At 40.4% G+C, this 14,716-nt stretch overlaps 1 protein-coding gene across 3 annotated transcripts in view; it reads right to left on the reverse strand.

Annotated features, from left to right (window-relative positions):
• MID1 (midline 1) overlaps positions 1–14,716 on the reverse strand; it is a 107,952-nt gene that overhangs the window by 72,755 nt on the left and 20,481 nt on the right. The window lies entirely within an intron of this gene.

The raw sequence follows: 14,716 nt of genomic DNA on the forward strand, positions 1-14,716 counted from the left end.
CCCGGTTATTAGTCTTTAAAATCCATTTGAAAATATTTTATCTGTAATTCTCATGTGCTGGGAATTCAGAGGGAGATTCTGTACATACTTTATCTGGACTGGAAGACCAACACGAAGAACTCTGAAACACTCAAAGGGTCTCAAATCGAAATATTTTAAAGGAGAAAAATGACTAGTTCCCACTTCCAGGTTGGGATACCTTACCAAGAAGTCAGAAAGGAGTCAGACAGAGTGATTTAGGTGTAAGTTAATGAGTTCATGTTTGCATCAAAGAAAAACTTGCTTTCAAAGCTCTTAACAACAAGACGAGGATGACAGCAGGCAAAAGTTTTTCTGTTTGGATGAAATGTTCACAACCACTAATCACTTTATGGTCAGAGACCAGAGAATAATTTTGCCGCATTCCACTATTCCGTGTCCTTGATCTAGATAGGACTGCTTGATGGTGTATTTGTCAATTTCTTTTGGTATGTTAATTTAGGGAATCTTTTTCCACATCTTCTTGGCTGACCCTTCAGGGCAGGAAATTTCTAGGGAAACACATCATCTAACTGTTTACAGTTCAGTTATCACAGGTATGAGTTTTTGAAAGCTAGTCAGCAAAAGAGAGCCAAATAAACACAATCTAACACATCTAGATTTTACAAACATCTGCTTGCTTCCCCTCCGTTTATTAAATATACATAATGTATAAAAATCTGTTTTTCATCAACTAACGTGTAGACTAAAGCCTGTGGTTTAAACACATTGACCTATCTAGATCCTTCGGGGTTATTCACATTTAAATGGTACAAGTGTTTGTGAAGTCCACAAAGAATTACCAGAGTCACTTACAAGCATAATAAAGGGAAGTGAAGGTAGGAGAGAGACTTGTTTCCAAGAAGTACCAATGGGACTGACAACACTTGTGAAGAAAGCCCGGGTAACGGGAAGGTAACAAAATCCAGTCCTAGGTGAACCATGCATCCATAAGTTTCTACTACAGGGACTTCTGTGGAGTTTTCTAGAACTTAACTGCATCGCTAACATCCTGTGTGGCGGTCAGCAGGTCCTATAACCTCCTAGTTTTGGCTATGCTTTGTGCAGAAGAGAGATAATATTTTTTGGCCTAAGAGTTTGGGGACTAGGCGTATAGAAGTATCTACTTCCCTATGGATATCTAAGGAATTCTACAGAGTACCAAAAAAATAGTTTTAGTTTCCTGTTCTCACCTTGAAAACATCAACATATTTACATCTCCTTATGGAGCTGAGCTTTGTGGAAATGGAAGGAGTCAGGCAAGAGTGACCACACACGCAGAATGAGGAGCCCAGGGCTACCCTCCCAGCTGACTTCTCCTGGACAGAGGACTCGTGGGCTCAGTCTTCCCATCCATCATGTGCGGGTACTGCCAGATCTACCCATCTGGGCTATTTTTAAGGTCAGGGGAGACAATGAACGCGTACCCCAGGAACCATAGAAATGTGTGTTGAAATCATGAATTATAGGGTAAGACATTCAGTTTGGTGTCAGTACCAGGCCGCACAGGGGACCAACCCCCATGCCTCAGGCAGTCACCATACCCAGGCTTGCTGGTGGCGTTAGGCTGCGAGCACCTGTTCTTCTGGGCACCGGGGTTTTGTCCAGACCCAGGCAGTGTAGACTGGGGTGCTGGGGAGAACAAGGGAGGCTGGTGCCTCTAGGGGCAGTGGGTGGCTGAAAAGCCCGGCTTCCCTCATCTCCCGGGTGGGAGCACTCTGAATCATGCCCCATAACATCTTTCAAAGAGCTCCACTGAGAGGGGCCCAGCAGCCCACAGCAACAACCTGCTTGCGTCTACACCCTCTTTCTGCTTCCTTCCCTTCTTGGTGCCACCTCCCCTCTCCCCGACAGATGCCTCCTGGGTCACCTTCCAATGTGAGTTCTGAGCCACAGTCTGATTCTGGGAGACCTCAACTAAAACCTTATTGGGAAAATAATCCTAATCCATGATTCTTTAACGATAATTTTATTTTTGAGAAAGAGTGAGACAGAGGATCTGAAGCAGGCTCTGAGCTGACAGCACAGAGCCCAATGCGGGGCGTGAACTCACAAACCATGAGATCACGACCTGAGCCGAAGTTGGACGCTTAACCGATTGAGCCACCCAGGCTCATGACCCATTATTTTTGAGTACACCTTCTTATGAGTAATAGCCAAATTAATAAAAAAGATTTTATTGCTTTTGAAAGACATTTGCAAATACAAGAGATTGTTTTCTCTTCCTCCATCTTTCTAACTTTTTCTAGAGGTCACATATCCTCCGAATCCCAGGCTCTAAACCAGCGGTCACTGGAAATACAATGTCTGCCACAAATGTGAATCACATTTCAAGTTTTCTAATAGTCATGTTAAAAAACAAAAGTAAAAAGAATCAGTTAAAATTAAATTTAAAAATATGCTTTACCTAATTCAATAGTCAAAATATTATGTCAACCTGTGATCAATATTAAAAAACAGATGAGCTGGGGTGGGGGGCACTGGTGGGCTCAGTTGGTGCAGCAGATGACTCTTGATCTTAGAGTTGTGAGTTCAAGTCCCACGATGGTTGTAGAGATTACTTAAAAATAAAATCTTAAAAAAAAACCTGATGAGCTATTTTACATTATTTTTCTTTCTTTCTTTTTACTAAGTCTTTGGAATCTGGTATGTGTTTTACACATATAACATATATATGTTACGTACATATGTAAAATATATACAGGATATATTTTATACATACACAATTCACCCCAGTCACATTTCCAACACTTGGTTTCTACACACAGCTAGTGGCCCTATTATTGCACAGCACAGTGTTAGAATCTAGAATGGGGGTCGGCAAGCTTTTTCTGTAAAGGGCCAGGTCATAAACATTTTAGTCTTTAAAAAATTTTTTTTTAAGTTTATTGATTTATTTTTGAGAGACAGAAAGAGTGAGAGGGGGAGGGGCAGGGAGAGGAAAGGAGAGAATCTCAAGCAGGCTCTGCACTGTCAGGGTGGAGCCCGATGTGAGGCTCGAACTCACAAACCATGAGATCGTGACCTGAGCTGAAACAAAGAATCGGATGCTTAACCAACTGAGCCACCCAGGAGCCCTGATAAATATTTTAGTCTTTATTAGCCAATAGCTCTCCATTGCCACTGCTGAATTCTGCTGCCATTTTAGTAAGAAAGCAGCCAGAGACTATACATAAATGGATGGGCAGGGCTCTGTTCCAATAAAACATTATTTACAAAAATAGGCAGTGACTGAGATTTGCCCCATAGGCCAGGCTCCTTCCTGGGCTTGCGCATGCGGTCTTCCATCTGCAATGCATCCACAGAGCAGGAAACAATTCTGTCCCAAGAAGAGGGCAGAATGAAAGCATACTATGTATAAAGTACCTGCCACACACTCATCACTGCTTAGTCCCTTCTCATTATAAATGCTCAAATATGTATTATGGGAACATATAGTATGGAAAACTGAATATTCATTGGACAGCTCTTCTGAAATCGAATGTAGTAAAGCAACTAATGAGTTAGTTCATTTAACAATTATGACAGATTTTTAAAACATTGCCTTCTACCCTTTAGGGCTTTTTGCATTGGTAGCATTGAGTTTGAACCCAAGAAGAGGGGCTTGACAGTTGAGAAGCATCCTGAAGGGATGCTATCTAACCCCCTAAGACCACAAGGTTGACTCGAACTCACGAACCATGAGATCATGAACTGAGCCGGAGTCGGACACTTCACGGACTGAGCCCCCCCACCCCCTGGCGCCCCACATAACTTTTGTTTTTAATGCATACACCTCTAGTGCATTTCCATGGATTCATACTTGATGCCCCTCATGTCAGGGAGTTTTCAGTGAGGGTTATGGGAGCTGATGCTTTAACTGTCCATGGCAGGGCAGATTTCACACCAATCTCAATATGAGTCTGTAGCACGGATATGGACACCAGCTGAGAATAGTAAATGCAACTTAACAGATGAGCTTTGTATTTCCACATACACTATACCTAATCAAATGGCAAGGTAAGCAGACAAAAATACCGCTAATTTTAGCCTTTGGAGACCCGTACCTAAGAATCAGGTTGCAGGGAATTAATGACTTGTCATTGAGTGCTACTATTAAAATGTATGCCTGAAACAGGAGATTTCAGTAATTCCTTTCGGGTTTATCCAGGCCTTAAAGAATGTTTGCTCTCATTCCGAAGTCAATGCTTTAGAATGTCTTTAAAGTATAATATTAAGTCTGGATGCCTTTCAAGGCAAACACAGATCTGGCTTGTTTCGCTCCATAATATTCAGAGCGAGATTCAGGAATCGTGTTTGTAGCCCTGACATCCAACACCACCACTCCAGCACGATCAGGATATGAACATGTCGAGTGCCACAATCCATACATTTTCTTCTAAGAAACTTTAATCACAACCCTTAATATGAAAACACACCCGTATTAACACATGCCACCTGCGTAAAGGCATAAACTCTTTATATGTAACCAAACACTTAAGATGTTTTAATTACATCGCAGGAGTTTGAGGCTATCTTCAGGTTCGACTCACGACAGACCGCGAAGACGTGTGATTTATGCGGGTTTTATTTTTTAATGACTTTTTTTCATTGGTTATGATAGTTAACATTTCCAAATGCCTTGGCAAGACAGGCTGCCCAGGGAACTTCAAAAACATAATAAAACCCAATCTGCATACAAATTTAAGTCTAGTGTTCCGCGGACTACAATTTGAGCCATTTTGGTATGCGATACTGTATTTACCTTGTCAGGTTTTATTTGATATTTCTATATTAATTCCACAGAACCAGCTCCATATATTTATAAATTCCATCGTCCAGAGTTCAAGGCTTATATTCTTATCTGGTAGCCAATAATATACAGAGAGCAAGTTTTAAATACCATTTATGGTCTAGAAGCGCTTTCAAATTTTAATTGAGATAGGTAAATATCTCACCAAAGTTAGATTCACCTCGTTCTAATTTTAGCAGACCCAACAACAACTACTTAGTTACCAGGAATTAGAGATGCGAATGGCCCTCCTTGTTCACTCCTGACCCTATTCCTGCCGATACTAAGAGATGCGAGCCACAGACCCATAACCACATTTGTCACTTTTGAGAATCAGTAGAGGTGAAGGAAGCTGGATTCCTAGGAACCTCTGAAAATGTGAAATTTAGCCATTTCCACTGCAAAATTTGTGCCTGTAAAGAAGTCGTTCAGATAAAATGACTGTAACTTTTACCAGTGGAACATACAGGAAGCATTTCCTAGGATTACGTTGTAAGTAGAAGAGCCATGAAGGTCCAATTTGGCGGCTCTTTTGCTGCCTTTCTCTGCTCGTTTGCCCCTATTCAGGCTTTTGAATCAGCTTCCACACAGTGCTCTGGGTCTCCGCCAGCACATAAGAGGCAACCTACTGTCAGTCCAGAATTAGATGGTGAAGGGGCGCCTGGGGAGCTCAGTCGGTTGAGTGCTGGACTTCGCCTCAGGTCATGATCTCATAGTTCATGGGTTTGAGCCCCGCAATGGGCTCTGTGCTGACAGCTTGGAGCCTGGAGCCTGCTTCGGATTCTGTTTCCCGTGCTCCCTGCCCCTCCCCCACTCACGATCTGTCTCAAAAATAAATAAACATTAAAAAAATTTTTTAAATAATAAAAAAAGAAAAGCTTTCAAGTTGGGGAAATCTGATCATCCCAGAGCAGGGGTGGCACAGTCCAGCCCACAGACCGAATCCTGCCCACCACATGTTTCCGTATGGCTTGCCAGCTCAGAATGGTTTTGACATTTTCAAATGACTTGAAAAAATGAAAAGATAAAATTTTGTGACACATTAAGGGTATATGAAATTCAAATTTCTGTGTCCATAAAGTTTGACAGAAGCACCAAAGCGGTCATTTGTTTCTGGGCTGGCTGTGTTGCCACTTAGGAGCTACAATGAGAGTTAAGTACTGGCCCTTTACAGAAAATTGGTCTCCTTAAAAACAGTAAAAACATCTTAGAAAAATAACCTAAACACTTTTTACTGGTTAATACAGAGTGTTTTCTCTGTTGGTCCAAGTCATTTTAAAATTTCAATAATTCAGTTCACTTAACATTTTCTTTATTAAAAAAATTTTTTTAACGTTTATTTATTTTTGAGAGACAGAGCACAAGCAGAGAAAGAGGGAGACACAGACTCTGAAGCAGGCTCCAGGTTCTGAACTGTCAGCACAGAGCCCGACACGGGGCCCAAACTCCGGAACTGTGGAGATCCTGACTTGAGCTGAAGTCGGATGCTCAACCCACTGAGCCACTCAGGCACCCCTCACTTAACATTTTTAATCCCTGCTATGAAAGCGGAGGAGTATGCCTAAAATTTCAATCATTCAGGGACTCAAAATCCTAAAGGAGAAGACTCTTTTTGTTTCTTTTTGTTGGCTGCCAAAATAATTTTTAACTCATAAAAGAAAAAAATGGCTTTAGATGATTTGAAATGCAAATGTCTGAGTCAATTCCTCCATTGACTTTTGTTCAGAGAAGCAGAAGATCCAGGCTGGAAAAGAGTCAGAAAAGATCTTAAATGGAATCAAGGTTGTTAAGGCAAGAGCATGGTCAGGTGTGGATAGAGAAGGCGGCACAGCACAGAGAACTGTCAGTTCTTTCCATTCTGTGAATAAGTATCAGGCATTGGGTTGCAGGTACACACTGAATGTGGAATTACTCATTAATTGCTTTTTCCATCAACTCTACTTTCCTCAGTCTTTTTTCTTAATCATAAGACACACCTCAAAGGTGTCCTTAGAGCACAAGATATATCACTTCAAGCTTTACTTCCTCCATCACTCAGAGATTGAATAATTTTGATCTTATCCCCTTTCCTCCATTTCAAGTAGATGATGACATTGCTAGATACTCATTACCGAGCATGTTCTGGCTTTTCTACTTAAATAGGGTTTTAACTGACACCATCAAAAATTTTTACCAGACCTGAATGCCTCATGGTGGATGTTTAGCCTTCAATGAATGAAAACACAGGTTTGTTTTTAAGATGCTGTGGAAAGGCCAAAGCTTTTTCTAAGCCAGTATTTCACATTCTGCAGACACTTCATTTTGGTCGAAGTGAATATATGGAGTATATTTCAAGCTACAATAGTTGAGTCTTTGATCTAACAATTTGGCATAGATAACTTTGATTTGATTTGTTTCTACGGCAATGTTTATCTCCTCAAACATTTAGGTTTTAGAGGAATATGCCTTTTCTGGACCAGCTGCTGAAAATGATTATTAAAATTCAATACATGGTCAGCTTTGCTCTGGAATCTGTGGCATTCCCAAGAAGGATTCATATTGTTCACAAAATTCATATCCCCATCTGGGAGGTGCAAAAAGTATTAAAGCCAAGGGAGGTTATACTCTTTGACTCAAAAAAATAGATTAAAATTCCATTCCATCCAAAGGGGTCTGGTCTGTTAAGAATTTACAAAATCAATGTTATGTAAGAGAATTCCCCATTTGGGACAGCCTAGAGAATCAAAGAAGAATATGAAAGCATGCCATTGTTTCTCAGCCCTGAATAACCTTCAAAGACAGAACCTTCCTTGGTTGGGTTTTAGACCTTTGAATCTCAAATTCCTTGAATTCAAACTGCATCCTTCGTCCCTGACTTGACCACCTTTATTCAGCCATTTCCCCCTTACTGAGTAGGACTGATTCTGTCTTTGTCCAGTCAAGGTGATTTTCATGCAGTCGAAATTAAAAAAAAAAAAACACAGAAGTTATGGAAACAAGAAAGGAAGGAAGGAAGGATGATGATGCCGGATCACGGGGTAAGTGGTTCCCGCCCTGGCCTGTACACAGAAATCACCTGGGGAACTGAACAAACACCACGCTCAGTCTGCACCCCCTTCCCAATCAGAGTCTGAATTACATAGGCTGGAGTAAGGTACTTTAAGATTTATTCAGAATAAAAAGTCTTTTCTTGTATTGCAGCATATACATACAGCGAGTACAGGGATAAAATTATATAGATGTCACTAGAAGTGTGAATTTATGTAAATCGATCATAGAAAAAAATCCCAGGAACTTTACTAAAACAGTCCTTTGCAGGGAACACCAATTAATTATGGTCCAGAAATTCAGAGGGCTTTTTTATTAGAAAATACAGGGAAATGCTTTGTTGAGTCATCCAACAATTCCTAATGTCTAAAAAGAACTTCTGGTTACCTCGATTTATACTTTGCAATCTATTAATATCATACCAATTTGGTTTGTTGATTTCAGCAGTAATTATCTCGCCAGAAATATAACAGAAGTATGCTACCGATGTTTATAACGCAACAAGATTTTTAATGTGGTAAATCAAAGATGTCGGGGGCAAGTTTTAAGAACTCTTGATGACAAAAGAATAGATTTACTGCCCTACCCAGATTCTTTGAAAGGTCAACTCAGGCAACACAACTGCCCTGAAGACTAGAAACACCTCTGGACTAAAAGGTAAAATGCAAATATTTACAAGGATGGAAACCACAGTGACAACATTTAATTCCTTCCATCTTTGTCCTTAATATTCTTTGATTGAGCGCCACCTGTCTTCTGGCAAAAAGAAATAATAATAATAATGATAGTTCTGAGAGACTTGATTATTTCACTCGTAGTGCTTTACAAAAAATTATTAGGCCATTTTCCCAGAGTTGGTTTGTATATACATGACTAAAGACCTTTTAAGTTTCAGTGTATTTCGGAAATGAATGAACTCCCATTTCCCCAGAATATATTCTGGTTTACACATACAATGTTTAGCTAAAGAGGAAGTCAAAGAATAAATGTCACTTTAAAAAAATGTTTTAAAGCCATTTGCTTTTAACCCAGTGAGAGAAAAATGTCCAATATTCGGAGAAGTGGAAGGAGGCTTGCCAGTTAAAACAAGTATGAATAACAAAGTCCCATCTTGTCCTGTCCATAGAGTGTAGTTCGCAAAATGTAGTGTGGACCAGCAGTGGCAGCCTTGATGGGGAGCTGGTTGGAAAGGCAAATTCTTGGGTCCTGCCCCAGAACTGTTGAATCAGAAACTCAAGGTGGCCCAGACCTTGTGATTTAATAAGCCCTCCTGGGGATTCTGGTGAGTGCTAAAATTTGAGAACCACTTACCTGAATGTTGTAACGTTCTTGGGGGAGGGGAGGTTAAGTTTTTAAAGAGAAGACAAGCTAAGTGGGGGGTAAGCAATGCCTGTGCTGTTCTCATGGATGACTTTTGATGCGATTATTCAGTCTTTGTCATCAGGCCTTATTCTTGGGCCTTTCCCCTAGTTCCTTCAGTCTCCATTGGGGAACAGGAAGCATGCTGGAAGAGGGCACTAGCCATGGCACAGGGGTGAAGCAAGGCAGCGCTGGAGAATTTGGGCAGTGGGGGGGAGGGAGATGATCCAATGTCATGGCAGACGGAAGGCTTGGGAACGAATGTGTACCTCAGTCAACTGTGCTTTTTACCCCGTCACTATTGGCCAGTCTGAATTGCTTTTTCTAATAAAAACATAGATAGAACTCAGATGTTCAGAATGTTCCAGGGGGGGAAAAAATCAGGCTTGGTGAAGTTGCCCCAGTGTATTCTCAATTACTTATAAATGCTGTTTTGAAAAATGTTTAAGTGGTGTTGAAAGGGGGAGAGGGCAGTCAGCCAGCTGAGGACCCAAACTCATCTGTTTATGATGAAAACGTAAATGCCCCCCCCCCCCCGCAACTGGTTGAAGTCCGTGCGCCTCTTTAAGATCTGGCTTGACACAAAACATATAAAGCTGAAAGCAAATGTTAAACTTCACTCTCAGAACTTTTCAGTGTGACTTTTGTCGTCTGATTTTCAAATGTCTGTGATCTTGGTAGACCACTGTGATCGGACACTCCAGGGAGGTAGAACGGTAACCCATGACATCAGAGACAGCTCGCTAGTTCAACAGTGACAGTAAATGATATAGTGGCCTTCCACTAACCATTGCTTTTCTCCAACGCATTAGTTTTATTTGAACGGAGTGTCACTTATATAGCTAATGAATACATTTTCAAATCAAACACATTTACTATAATTAAAGGCAGACTTTAGCACCACGTAATTTTGAGTGTAAGTGAGTCTTACACCAGAAAGTGTTCTATCTCCAAACAATTATGACAAAACAATGACTTCACATATATATATATACACACACAGCCTCAGGCAACGTGTACTGTTTTCCAGCTTCAACTCTCTCCTCTGTCCTGATAATAGTCAAAGTTTGACCTCAGATCTCAAGTGTGACCTAAACTTTGGTCACTCATTCCCACCTCCGTACCAACATTAAACTTTGATGATCACTTGTTATTTTAAACTCAACTTCCTTAACTCCATCATCTGCCCCTTTGAGATTTCTTCCCACTGTCTAGTCTTTACAAAGGATAATTACCGTTCTCCAGGTGAGAACCACAACATACTCTTAAGACTTTGACCCCTTCATCATGCATTCTATCAACCACTCTCTAGGGTTGCTTGGTGGTTTATGAGAAGCCCCCTTGGCCTCAGCTTTCCCTTTTCTTCTCAAGGTTACCACTCTAACCATTTTCTTCCACGAAGTGTTGGTTTTCATTCCTCTAATTTTTGCCAAGCAGGTCCATGTGTGGTCACCAGTGTAATCTGCTGAGTAAGTCTGTATTACTATAGTGTCACATTCTGAAAAGTCCAAATGCTGTCTAGTCTTAATTTCCCCAGTAGAAGCCGGCTATAATTACCAGTGTCTTGCAAATGAACACTAAACTTCAGTTAAACTGTTTTCCTTATTGGCCAATAACTGCCATCACAGTTGCTCCTTCTGAGCCATTGGTTGTGTCTTTCTACCTACCTAGAATTTTTTTCATCCCCCCCCACCGCCCCCTCCAGCACTCTGCTGAGAATCTAGCAGAGTGCTATGCGTGCAAATAGAGGCACCAATAAATGCTTGTTGGATAAAAGAATACATGAATAAGATTAACACATCTAACAATGATTTCCTGTCTATATATCACATAAAGCCAAATCTGAATTCTCTTTCAAAATGGGAGAAGATTAAATCATATGTTTCTGAAGGCATCAATACATATTTGAGACATCAAGCAACTATATTGTAAAAACACTTTGATTAAATTAGTTTCAGAAATTGCTCTCCGGCCAAGGAGCTATCTACTACACAATGGATAAGGCAATAAATCTTGGACTGTATGTGCTGACAGGTGTAAGATGATTTATAGAATTATAAGACAAGGAATTATGAAGCATTACTAAGAAAATACATACTCTCTTCCAATGCAACATTATTTTACTTAACAAAAGGAATTTAGGAAGATACTGCACTATTAAAATAATCGCACGAATGCTTCCCATACATCATTAATTCTATATATTAAAAATAATCCAGGAATGAAATCATAAGATTGTGTTGCTGGCTCTACATCAGACGGATGACTTAATAATGATCGATTTCCTTGAAATAAAGCTCATCTCTGCCTGGTAATAATCAGAGAATTTACACTACCTGTGACCTCCAACACTGCTTCACCCACATGTTAGCACTGTAATTGTTACTCGTTTATCTGGTTTTTCTTTGCAATATTATTCCATTTTATACAATAACTAAAGAAACAGCCACATATTTAACTTTCTCTTCACGATTGAACTTCATTATAATGCTTTCCCAAATTTTACCATTTAACTCGTTTCTTGAAAATTACCATTAGCCATTTGCAGCTATAAGCTTTCCCAATAACCAACAACCAAAAATTTTTTAATTAAAAAAAAAGCACCTAAGGAGACTTCATGTTGGTTTAATGAAAAACGGCATCTTGGGTGCTTAGGATACCAAGGCAACCTGTCATGCCCTAGGAGAGGCTGGTATGATCATGCCATGATATACGCGTAGAACAGTGCAGAGGCGTACCAATCAGAAAGGTACGTTTCATTTTGTCAAGATGGAATGATATTGCTAGAGAATTTGATATTCCTGTTCTTGGTCTCTAGCTCCCCAAGAGTCTTCTAGCCCTAAACAAAATCCTAGGTCCAGAAAAGAGATCTCCCTAGGAGCCTACTCTAGGATAGGATGTCAAAGAGATTTGATTCTGGCTAGAGCCAGCCCTTAGGGTCAGAAGGATGCTGAAAGATAGTGGGTAGGTGGGTACCTGGCTCCTTGTGGAATGCCCAGAGTTGTTCACATGAATCTTAATGACCATTTAGTTCCTGAAACTTTATAGTGTCTCTATTATGCTCCTGTTGTATGGATAACGGGATGATTGGGTCTCTGTTCACCACCATTGTACATTAAGTGGGAATGGAAACTCAGATAGAAACATCCTGCATGCTGCCTGAAAGACTTTAAACAGTAGAGTTCTTTAAAGGGCCTTTGCAAAGTTCCAAGATCTGGGAGATTCTCAACGTCTTCATAACACCAAGTAGTTATTATGAAATCAGTCTAAAGACCTCTGCTGCCTGTAACCTGAGTCTGTTTCCCGAGCTGCTGGTATCCCGCACAAACAGTTCTAGTTGTGGTCTGTGGAATGTTCTGTGGTTCACAGAAAGAGATTCTGAACAAAAGTAGCTCAGTTATAATCTGATGCACTCTTTCAAAGTATGAGACTCAGCGTGTTGTTGATCATCGGAGACCCGATATCTCACCATTGGAGAGGATTCCAAGGATGGGATACTGAGTTCCATCCAAATTGAAAGTACGGCATAAGTGATGAGGATCCCACCCACATAGTCAATTTGGTAAACATTAGGTCTACCAGTGCCAATATTCTCTAGTAACACATACGGAGACTCCCCCTGCCTCTTCTTATTGTGAGAAAACTTCAGATACATAAGACGTGAGTCCCTCAAAGGAAAGCATCACTAGGACAGGACTCTGGTCTCTCTTTTTCCCCCACTGGATTCAAAATACCTGAGAGCATGTTTGCTGCATAGCCGATTCTCAAGAAATGTTTGCTAAAGAAATGGGTGGATGAATGGGTGAGTGGATAGATGGATGGGATGGTAGGTGAATGAGGGCTCCCACAGAGAAATGAGAAAATAACATGGTACTTTAGTCCCAAATCCTGAGAAAGAATTTAGGTGATGCAGGCAGTTCTCAGATTATACTGTTTCCATAGTTATCTTGGTGCCACCTGAGAGTTGGAAATAGTTCCAGTTCTCTTAAATGAACACTTCTGATTCTATTGAGAGCTTTCTGGAAGAATCCAGATAGTTGGTATTTGGACATTCTATGGAAGATACCAAACGCAGTGGATCTATGTGTCTCCTTCTCTGTCAAAAACTTTGATTCTCTCCTCTGTATGTGCTGAAAAAAAAGGCCTTCCTCTCGGGACTACATTTTCTCCTGTGGTGGGAAAGTTGCAGTCGCAAATTAGCAGATGAAGTTAGTAGATGCTCGTTTTTGGATTACAAACAGAAAATACTGAGTTCAGGTGCTAGTAATAGGTTTTCCCTGCAGTGATTCACAACTCGTTATTACAACTTCTCAATATCTGAAACATTAACTTTAAAACTGGAATCTAAAGGAAACATCCTTCAATCTACTCTGAAGCGGGCTACGTGGATTTCATCTCTTTGAGAACCAATTACATATACCAAGACTGAACAACAAGGGGATGTTGTCAGTTGACAAGCATTTACTTTCCTTTGGTCCTAAACTACAAAGAGGGTTTAAAAATGAGGACACTAAAGTAGTTTTAAGTTATTTGCATTTTGTAGTATAGTGAAGTGTATCCTGAATATGTGAGTCTGGAATTCTAGTTTAGAGTCCATCTCAAGAAGTATCCTAGAAATGTAAAAGGAAATGGCAAAAATGAGTTTAAAGCACAAAGATGCCAGGTGTGCCTTTTCTGAGCACAGGTGGAGTAAATGAAGAGTCGGATAGAAGAATGTGGGAGACGGGGGAGAGGTGAAAGGCTTGAACGGAGAAAGGCCTTACTCCAGACACTTTTTGGACCCTCTGTGGCCAGGTCTTTGCACTACATTTTCCAGACTTCATCACACTCCTCAGGACTGTGGTTCATTTGTTTCCAGGCTGCCGTTTTACCATTTGACTTAAGAGTCAAATCTATAAGGGGGTTTTTATCACCACTAATGCAACCCAGCGTGGACCATGTTCTTATGGCACAGAATGAAATTTGGCAAAAATCAATGACCATTTAAAATGGTTAACAAACTTCTGGATCATATCAATTACGTCCTTCATAGAATTTTCACCTAAATTAAACATTACAAATGTACAGCTGGAAGGCATGTTTAAAAAAAAAAACCCAACTGTATACATTACAACCGTTAATGTGTTTTGCAGATTTTTTTGGGAGGCTGGGATGAATCCAAATTGACCATGTGTATGCTGTCTTTGGCAATCTTATGGTTTTCCAAAACAATTATAAAAATAAAAGAAACATTTGCTCATCGCTACTAGTGTATACAATGTCTCCATAAGGCACTTTGTGCTGTCTGAATAGATGCTCAATACCTTTAAAAAATGTTGTAGCTCATTATTTACCAATGTCTGCCAGTTGTTAAGAAATGAAAGAGTCAATAGAACTCCCCTATGACCCAGCAATAGTACTGCTAGGGATTTACCCAAGGGATACAGAAGTGCTGATGGACAGGAGCACATGTACCCCAATGTTCATAGCAGCACTGTCGATGATAGCCAAATCATGGAAAGAGCCTAAATGTCTGTCACCTGATGAGTGGATCAAGAAGAT

This window comes from Suricata suricatta, chromosome X (assembly GCF_006229205.1).
Source record: "Suricata suricatta isolate VVHF042 chromosome X, meerkat_22Aug2017_6uvM2_HiC, whole genome shotgun sequence".
Taxonomy (NCBI): domain Eukaryota; kingdom Metazoa; phylum Chordata; class Mammalia; order Carnivora; family Herpestidae; genus Suricata; species Suricata suricatta.